The sequence below is a fragment of the Lissotriton helveticus genome, chromosome 5_1 (assembly GCF_964261635.1).
Source record: "Lissotriton helveticus chromosome 5_1, aLisHel1.1, whole genome shotgun sequence".
In the NCBI taxonomy this organism is placed as follows: domain Eukaryota; kingdom Metazoa; phylum Chordata; class Amphibia; order Caudata; family Salamandridae; genus Lissotriton; species Lissotriton helveticus.
This window is the reverse complement of record NC_136065.1, coordinates 467,008,894-467,019,536: the sequence shown is the minus strand read 5'-3', so window position 1 is coordinate 467,019,536 and position 10,643 is coordinate 467,008,894.

The window sequence follows — 10,643 nt, the reverse complement described above, 5'->3', positions numbered from 1 at the left end:
GAAGGCGTGTAGGTCCATCATTCTGATCCAAACAATTTTTTTAAAAAGCCATAATATAGCAGTGGAATGGGTATGGTATTTATAGATATAAACATTAAACTGCTTAATAACAGTAGGTATTTAAACAATGCAAATACCCCCACTGATCCACCTAATGTTCCTAACGTTCTTGAACAGAACTAAATCTATTTGGATCGAATTATACACCTTATAATTTTTACAAAGGACAACCATCTTGCTTTTCTCATTTTTAGCTGCATTAAATTAAATTAACATTAAATGAAATGGGCTTGTGTTATGTAATTATGTTTATTCCTATTTTGTGCCTCGTGTTATGCAAGTTTTCCCTGAATGTGGAGATGAACAGTATCTGATGTTCCTGTTCTTCATCTGACAGTTGGAGATTCTGTCTCGTCGATGCCAGTTGGTCTGCTCATGGGCTGATAATTTTATACTAATAAACCCATAGTTAAGACCAGACCCCGCATTTTTATGGCAAGTCGTGTTTTTAGGTCGAGCCTGAGCAGCGCATGCGCTGCTCTGCGAGGCATACTGTATTCAAGTATGGAGTTGAAGCTCCGGCCACTATTTGGCCCATATTTTTCATTGGCTTGCGTCATTGTCCTTCGTAAATGCTGGCTTCTGATTTGTTAATAGCCTTGTTAGTACCGCGCGGCTTGTCTTCATTTGGAACCTCCCATGAGGACTGGCTCTTTTACTTCTGTTGTTACACAGTATTTCTTATTTAGTCTGCACGCACTATTTTCTTTACTGAGTTTCTCCTACTGCAGGCACAACATGCTTTCCTGCAACATTCAATATGCGCAATGCAAGCTTTCACTTTCCAAGCAGCCCGGGACATGACGGCCACTTCTTTTAAATGAAATAGGTCTCGCATTTCTAAGAGTTTCACCTATTGGAATTGTAAATGACAATGCTTTTTGGTTATGTGTTAATTATCAAAACAGATTAATAAAAGACATTGTCATTTACAATGCCATTAGCTTAAACTCTCGCAATTGCGAGATATATTGCAGGGCAAATGCTTGTTAAGAGGTGAAGTGAGGTTGACCAGACAGATACAGCGCCTCGCCCAGGCAGTACCACACACAGCCACACGACATTGCTGACTTATGGCCGCATATTACAAAGAACTTGACCAAAGGTAATAGTTCTACCACAATCTATTGTAAAGTGAAATTTTCAGCACTGATCTATTGTACATTACAGCCATAATTAATACTAGAAGGATTGATAATTGTAATTTCAGTTGTCATTATTACAACATATTTCTTCCACCTTCCTGGTTTATTAATTTTTGTATTTTGTTGCATACTTGTTACAGCCTGTTGTGGAGGAAATGCAAAACGTTAATCTTTCATCGTTGCTTCTCCGAGAACCTGAAACGCTGAGTAATTGAAACAGCATGTTTGTACTATTATGGCACATTTGGGTGCCAAAGAAAACAAGAGATTTTAACCTGTTTTTGTAACTGTTTAGGAGCCCAGAAAGTGATCAGGAGCCTATGTTCTAGACTCTCCAACTGACAGCTGGATATCAGCTTAGACGGTCTCTCTTTCTCTCTCTCTCGCTCTCTCTCTCTCTCTCTGTGAGATGTTACTTTTACAGTAATTAACCCACATTTACCCTCTATTATCCGCATTGTATATCCAACTGCGGTGTAACCTTTAAAACATAATAACTGTTCTGAATAGCGGAGGGATTTCTATTTATGCGGTAAAAATGCCCCATTTAAGAGGGAAAACCCCTTACAATGTGTGTAGACATCTGGATGAATTAAAGCACAATCAGCACAATCAATTCTGCATATTCTGTAAATGGGCAGGCGTTAGGCTGCCAAGATATGGACCTCACTCCAGAGAAACAAAATATGTAACTGTCTTTGCCCCCACACTTCTGGCAGGCTCGGTCAAGATGTGTGGAAAACAGTGCCCCAGTTTTCTCAAGGGCAGGGTGCAATATTAAAACTCTCCTTTTTCAAGTAGCTGGTGCTAGAGAGCAAAAGGATGGGGTTTGCACCAGCCTAAGGTTTGGTGCAAATTTTGAATATCTGCTGTACTCAAATGGATGGATCTTTGACTCGAATTGAGGCTTAACATCAACAGCTCAATAGCACATCAATAGCAGTGAAGCACATTTTGCCTCATTAGAATGACAGAGAGTAGTGGTTTGCAAACCATGAATGTTTATGAACAGATAAGCAAATTACACATTCAAATCAGTCAAAATAATCTTAAATCAATAACCATCTGGTTACAGCATAAATCGTTATAATCGAAGCAAGTCAAAACAGCAGAAAAAGGCAAGTTAATAAAGGATTATTGTAGGCAAATCATAAAATCATAAAAGCTCCACTAAATGGAAACTCCCTGATGCTAAACTAAGGTTTCAGAAGTGAAGTCAGGGAGGAAGTTTAAGCAGCAAAATCAGACAAAGAAGACATGGGTTATCTCCCAAAATTAACTATGAACAGAAATAAAATAGTGAAAGGGTCTCAAGACTGGAAAGTAGGGAGGAACAAGCCCATCTACCTAGCTCAGCAACAAACAATGATAACATTAAATTCAACGAGGTAGACCTTCCTCATGGTTCCTGAAGAGTATGAACTCATCAGAACTAAATGTTCCGAGATTCCTGGTGTCGGCCTTCTTCTCATGACTCATACAATGGACGATTTCAGCTTCAAGGCCTTTATAGTTGTTGTGCAAAGGAGCCTACATCTCAACCACTCTGGCTCACACATAGGTGTTATGATTTAATGTTCAGCTCATTAGGAGATACATTCAATTGCCTTCACACAGAATGTAAGGATAGCAGCACAGTTTTAATAAGCACACCGTTGACACTTGGCTCCTAAAACGAGGAAAAGATTATACACAGCAAGCAGAAACACAACATCTTATTTAAAATTGGGCCTTTCAATATGGAGACCTAGAGCGGCTATGGCTAACTTAACGTGAACATAGTCTAACTACGATTAATTATTAATGGAAGGTCACTAGCTATGGTCAGTCTGGATATAAAATCACACACGGATAAAAGTAAGCACTGATCATGTAATCTGCATTAACATGTCCTCAAACAAAAATTAAAAATAGTGACAATGCGTGACCACTGGTAAGGACCCAGCAAACTCTCCAACCACTAAAGGAATTCCCCCATCTTGCCTGAGTGTGTGTATGTGTGTAGGGGATTCTTGCACACCCCGCCAGCCTTCTTAAGAGCTTGGAAGGATTTCCTCTTCCCCTCCTCCAGCAGAGTCCCCTCATTAAATTCCCCTATGGCCTTGTCAATGACCAGGGTGTGTTTTCTCCATCCACTGCCCCCTCCTGATTCTAAACCTCAAAGGATTGGGGAGCGTTGCACTGGGCCCTGCATTCCCTTACTTTCAATTACTCATAGCCTTGTCCAACTGCTGGACTGAGTTTGCTCACCAGCTGCTAACCCAAAATACAGATCCACCCAGCTTTGCCTAAAGGATGATGTGGAATTTATCTGTGCCCTCTCTTCCTCAGGGTTGCCCTACATTGTACCTCCATATGATCTGATAGCAAAGGAAGGTGTCCTGCAACAGGACAATGGAACAACTGCTGACAGCTTTCCAAACACGGCACAGTGCCTACTGTCCGTAGCTACTTCAGCCCTACTTTTCCCACATTCTTTTGTGAGTGATAGAGGACTGGAGCAGCTGACTGTCAGTGCCCTGAATGTCAACATGACATAAAGGCAGCTGTTACCTGCTCTCGTCTACTTTACACTGTAAAAGCATACAAGGGGAAGGCGGGCTAGGTCAGCCGACACTTGCGTAGTTTCCTGTCACCAATTAAAACCCTGCAACATCTGTGAGGTGTCCCGCACAAGGGCCAGCGAAAATACCCTTCTGCCTGGGTCCAATAATTTTTTCTGGGCCATTGATGGGCCATTGATGTTCATTGCTTCCTGAGCCCATTGATGTTAATTACTTCCTGAGCCCATTGATGTTCATTACTGCTGTTGCTTATTACTTCCTGGGGCCATTGAGCTGTTTGAAGAATGAGGCCACTGAGGTTCTTGATGCATGGGGCCACTGATACTTATTGACCAGGGGCGGTGGGTGACATTTTAACCGTAGCGAGCGAGCCTAGCGAGCGAGCCCGAACCCCAAAAGGGGGGTTTGGGGGGATTACCCCCCCCCCCAAAGAAAATTTTGAAAAAAAGAAGAAAAATCGTGCATTTTCAAGCACATTTGAGAAAGCAGGAAGGTTAATAAAGCAATTGTGAAAGTGCAGTTATTACATTAATAGATGGCATAACATAGGTAGCTGCTTATTCCGTATAACCACAGAGCTTCATACATTCCGTCCTATTACAGAGTCCGATATTGGCATTAAAAGTACCCTCCAGCTTATCAGCTTCAGCAAGGTTTCCAACAGCATAGCACCCCTTTGCTACACACAGATTACAGGTTCAGCCACATGATGAAAATAGCAACTCATTCAGTGTGATAATTAAGGGAGCAGAGCGTATGGAAAACATATTTAGTGATGGGCTGAGCAAAACACAACAAAGAAATTGACTTCTTTCATCTCCTTTATTTCAAACCATTTACAGGGCTCAGGTGTTTTAAACCTTGTGAAAGCAACAAGCTAATTTGGTGAAAGCATACTTAGAAATCTGTATTTATGTATTGTAATTGTAGACTGGACCAAAAAATGAGTGAAGGGGCTCCACCAAAGCACCTCTCCCTTAATTATTTACACATCAATCACATGCGGTCTGACAAGTCTGCCAAAAATGCAGCAGATGAGCTGGGGAGTTTACTCCTGGCTTGGTTGCTGGGGCGTTTACTCCTGGACTGGGTAATGCTGCAGAGCTGCAAACTAAGGCGCTACCAGGTAACCAAGACTCAAGTACCACCACAGCATCAATCTCTGCAACCATTCAACAACAACTGGTTCAAATATGTTTGCTGCTCTCAATGTTTCAAGCTATATTACAAATGTCACCAAAAGATGTTAATATTTCACTTCTGTTCTTGGATTTTGGTCACAATAAAATACACTGAACATAATCTTCACAAAAGTTATTTACAAAAGTTTAAGCTATTGCCATTATAAATTACAATAACTTTTATTAACGTATTAATTATAAAAAAAATAAAAGCCATTGCTCTTACCTGCACAGGCCGCAGCTGTCTAGACCTCGGAAGAAAAGTGCTGATGAGGATTGATAATGAGAGCAAGTTGGGCAAATGCATTTTGACGCTGTCACGACTGAACAATCAGGTACTAGGTAGGACAAGACAAAAAAACTGTTGCAAAAATCTAAACGATGGGCTAGTAACAATACCATCAAAATACAACGCTCCGAATAAGTTAGCAATGGGAGCATTTTCTTGAGAGAAATTGATACACAAAAGACTTTTGAAATGACCTGGACTTGTGCTGACATCAAAAACCTATTAATCAGTTGAATACCCAGAGGACGTCAACCTAATATATTGGACCAGGTGGTTGTCCAAACTTGTGATTGAGCCTTACAGATTCGGATTGCCGCTTAACAGTCATTGATCTAGAGATAGTTTGCCTGCATCCAGGAATGGATGGCTGGCAGGGAACTTTACTGGGGCAGGGGACTGTCAAACCATCCCATCAATACGAAAGAAAATCTGGGTGTCAACCACAGATATAATGAAGCAGAGACAAAAGTGATTTATCAGTTAATAGTAAATCAGGAAAAACAGCTGACACTAGCATTGAATATAGCAGTGCTTAAGGAGGCGATATGAGGACCTCAGAAAGAAAAGGTAAATTGAGTGTGAAAAGAAAGGGAGAAGCACTACCTCATTGCGTAATTAGTCAAAAAACAACTAAACCAATGGAAAAATGTTCTCCCTACCACCAAAGTTGCCAAAAAGTTGACCAAGACGGCATGTTCAATTTTGTTCAATGCTGCCAAGAGATCCAATGACGTGAGAGCCCTGACACTACTACCATCAAAACACTGATATAACTCATCCACGAGAGCAAGGAAAATCCACTTGATAGATTGAGTGAGTATCAAAGAATGAATGACAGTAGAAGAAAGAAATAAAGGGAACAGGGTAGGCATGGTGAAACATTATAGGCGGCCATGTCAGACTGCTCACCACAAATATGTGAATCGCCTGTACACTCTACAACTTTTTTCCCGTTTGCCTCCAATATTTACAGAATGTAATTCCTTCCAGGTAAGTGGTGCTAGGTCACTCAGCAAGTCTTAAATAACTGTTCCAGCCACCTAAGGTGACGAGGGGCAGATGCCCTGAACACAGCTTGCACCATTGTTGGTAAAGACAGTTTACCCCTATTTTAGGATTGTATTTTCATCCCACATTCTCATACCTGCCAACTGGTTCAATGCTATCTAGTGCACACCGAACATAACTTTGTATTCTGCTAATTGCAGGTATTATTTCTCCAGACATTAATGTCCTAGCAGAGAAATTGTATTGACCCCAAAAAATCTAAAGTGACATAAAATGTTGTGTGTGACTTTGGACCACTTTCCAGCTATGACTAAACTCAGCAAGGAGGCATGCCTTAGTCACATCCAAATACCAGCCCCTAATCTGAAAAAAACCAACAAAAAAAACCCAGAATGCAGGGCAAGTGCTGCCCCGATAAGGGGGGAGGGGGGTAGAGAAGGGTCTGGTCATTGCAGCCATATTAATGCAGGTGTCAGTACACATGCCATTCCTGCAGGAGGCCGCCATGGATAGTGGGATGACCTTTACAACCGCTGCAGTACAGCTTGCTGCATTAAAGGGCTGACGAAGTGTAGTGTGGCCCGTCAGCCGCTGCAGTACACGTGCCAGCATCTGAGGGGGTGTCAGGGTGTAGTGTGGCCCTTCAGCCGCTGCAGTACATGTGACAGTAGCAGTCGGGGTGTAGTGTGGCCCTCCAGCCGCCACGTGCCAGCACCAGACGGGGTGTCATTCCGCATATATATTGCAGCAGTGCAACACAAGAAGCTCTTGTGATAAATCACCTTCCCAAATGTAATGCCACTTACGCAGTTGTACTAAAATAGCTTGAACGGCAAAGCTTTTAAGGTCACAATTACAAAGGGGTCAGGATGGGACAGGGGCCTCTGTGCAGCAAATCAGGAGGGTTGTAAAAAGTACTACATCCCCACTCAGAGTATTTACCTCCTTCACACACCTTGCTATGCTGAATCAAGGGTAAAAAAGCAAATGCTGAAGCATGTTTTAGCACAGGAGCACCTGGGCCTGCAAACCCTACAGTGCAGAGAGTTCATTTTTAACCGAGCAAAAAAGTCTTATTTAAAAGTCCATATGATAAACCCACCTGCTTAAAATGTCGTGGAGCATGGAAATAAGGCAGAGATTAACATCACCTCAACACTGGTATAAACTCCTCTGCACATCAATACAGACAACTAATGATAAACATGATCGCCAACGTCTTATTCCACATATTCCTGAGAAAAGTCCTGAATCAGGCAAAATTGCATTTTCTGATCGTGGAAACATAGCTACTGTATTAGGAATATTGCCTCCGATTTAGGATAAAAATGTAAAGGCGTGTCTAAGGAGCAACTCTGGCTTGTCCTAATTTTGCCCCAAAACAAACAGTTGCTACATCGGAGTGGTGTAATCTTCACCTAAGAAATAGAAGCAACAACTGGAAGCAGGTGCCCAGATGTCAATTCAATCAAACCCTCATATGCCCTCACATGGCACAGGATCAGTGCCTGCGCAAAGCCCACCAGATATTTTCGATAGCTCCGCAAAACATACTAGACAACACTGGATATACATCTCGATCTGGACATTGATCATTGAAGTAAAAATTGTCCTTCACATGAGCAGGCACAACACAGGACCATAAGTAAGAAGGAGGGGGAACTGGTGGCCAATGGCCAGTCGTTAAAGAATGCCTGGGTGTATGAAATTTCAGGTTATCCCACTTAACACATGCGAAGTTCATTTAGTCCCAGATTTAACAGTGGTTTCTAAAGTTCAGTGCATCGTGAACGTTAGCACTGCACCACTGAAAAATATCTCGTCTTAATAACACACGAGGTAATTTGTTTTTGTTAATGAACCTACGGAGAAGAAACACTTTGATTAATTCCTTCACAATGTTTCACTGTTGTTTATTGTAATTATAATTGCATTTATATAGCGCTTCCTAACGCTGACGAGGCGTCAAAGCGCTTTTCGGCGAATAGCACCCTTCTCCAGAACCCAAAAAGGATTATTGGGTTATTAGGATAGGGAAATATGAAATTAATTTGAGCGGTGGACCTGTGAGTCTGAGGGAAGGGTTTGCATTTACATAGCTATCGGTATATATCATTAATATATTTAAAGTTAGTGGATTTCATGTTTGCCCTCCGGAGAATTATGATTAGCAGTGTGCAAAGCTTGTGGAATTACCGATTCTGACTCCCAAGACAGAGCCTTTGGAATGGGGCATAATAACGCAGACCCAAGAATGCCAGGCCCTTTACTGATTGGTTATCCCGTGTTCCGGGGACTTTTCAGCTTTCCTTTTACAGCAGCTGAGAGCCTTCTACTTGTCTTTGTTGTTGAAGGAGGGCCGGTGGGTGCCTGGGTTGTGCCTAAACTCCGAGGCCCTTACTAAGAGTATGGGAATATGTGTACGGTGCATAAACCCATTCAGAAATATCAGGCCTGTGTTTCTGCATCTGGAAATTTCACCTGCAAAACATCTGGCACATGGACCCGATCCCTATACCCAAAGAAAGGGTTAGAAATAAGAGGAGCTCAGCCTTTTGTGAAGCTACACAAGGAAAAAGAAATACAGGTGCAATCAAAGAAGCCAGGACTACGTTTACCAGAGGGCTACAGGGCCTTCCTATGAAAAGCTCTGTGCTGCTTAGCCCGAGTGCTACTACATTCAGTGTTTATAAGTAAATGTTACTCCGAAATGTACTCAAACCATGGGTCATTCAAGCGTAATATGTTTAGGTCGCTAAATTTAGGGGTGGGGGGACACCAGATTTGTAGGACATGCCAATATCACCACAGGCCACTTTCAGGTGTTAGCAAATAAAAGCAGGACGTTGCAAACGGGGATTAAAGGGGAATAAAAAAACATGATTGTTTGCATCAGCATTTCATTTGGAGATGGGAGAACCAGTGAAAGCTCGAGCCAGCTGCCTGGCTCTAGCTCAAGGTCCTCTTAGAACCACGAGCCAAAAACGAGCCAAGCCTTCGTGTGCTAAGTGGCTTCTTCCTCGCACACTTGTTTCATTCGCTAAGCCCCCTTTCCCTCTATCTCCAGGATGACTTGTAGGGTAGGAAACCTGTGTTCAATTCCGGTTACCCCGCATGACCAAATGTGTGAGCCTGGGCACTTGGGTCACAGTACTTCTTTTGTCATCACAATCGAGAGCACCTTAACATACACCAGTTTAAGAGGACCACCCACTGTACAAAATCCTCTTGTATGTTTCTATGAACTGTAATGTTGCTCATTCTATAGTAACCTAAGCAACACGTACAGTACATATGACAGACTCTTGGTTCACTAATAGAACCGTTGTCAGGCCAGGGGGCTTGTAGAATTTGAAAGTTTCCAAACTGATGCTTAGAAACCAATATTTCTGATAAATGGCACGCGATGAAGTAATGCAAATTAATTAAAGTAAACCGTTTTTAATATGTTAAAGACATGCGCTTTTAGAATGTTGTTGAGTCTCATTATATAGTACGCGGCAATTTTGAAGCAAAAAGAAAAATATGTTGAGGGCTCAGCTGTTATGGCGTTTAGAATGAGCCATGACAGGACTCTCCCACCTCTGACTTCATTGTCAATGTCACCCCAGAAACCAAGACGAATGGCGATAAGTACGCAAACCAATGCAACATCCAATGTGTAGCCTTACAACTAAAACTGCAACACGAAAAATTGAATGTTTACACGAAATAACTCGAATGCACACGCATTTCAAAGTTCTGAATGGCAAAGACAATAACCGTTTCACTCACACAGAGCTCTAAAGATTTCCCTGGTCCATGATGAAGTATGAAATCCTGTGGAGATATTCGAAATGGATTCTGGGGCTTGTAGTCCTCGTTCTTCAATTATAAGCTCAAAGCTACAAACACGAGGATATAAATATATAAAACGTGACTGCCATTGCCCTGGAAGACTTAAGAGGTCTGTTAATAATGGAATCCTGCAGTAGGTCGATTTACTGTTTTGGGTGCCGTTGTGGAACTCACACTCCACTGCTGTTAATAATGGAAAGCCCTAAAACAGATTTGTGATCCACAGCATCTGTAGATGACAATTCCTATGATTGAGCTACAGCGTAAAGCAACTTGGTTAGTTTTGTTTGTTTTTGTTTTGTTGATGGTTTTTTCCTTAGTTCTGAATTGTGGGTGCTGTGGACGTTGCACTCTGGACTGTGGGAGAGGTACTTTTCCTTTTGATTACGTGGTAAGATTGCTTGCTTACCAGGCATGAACTGTGTTCAAATTTCTTTATAAGAAAGCAGTTCCGTTCCTTGGTTAACGAATTTAGTTTAAGGGGGGAGGGGGGGGGGGGGAGGCTGGCAGAGAGAGAGGTCACAACCAACGATTAGAAATAGCAAAATTTGGCACACGC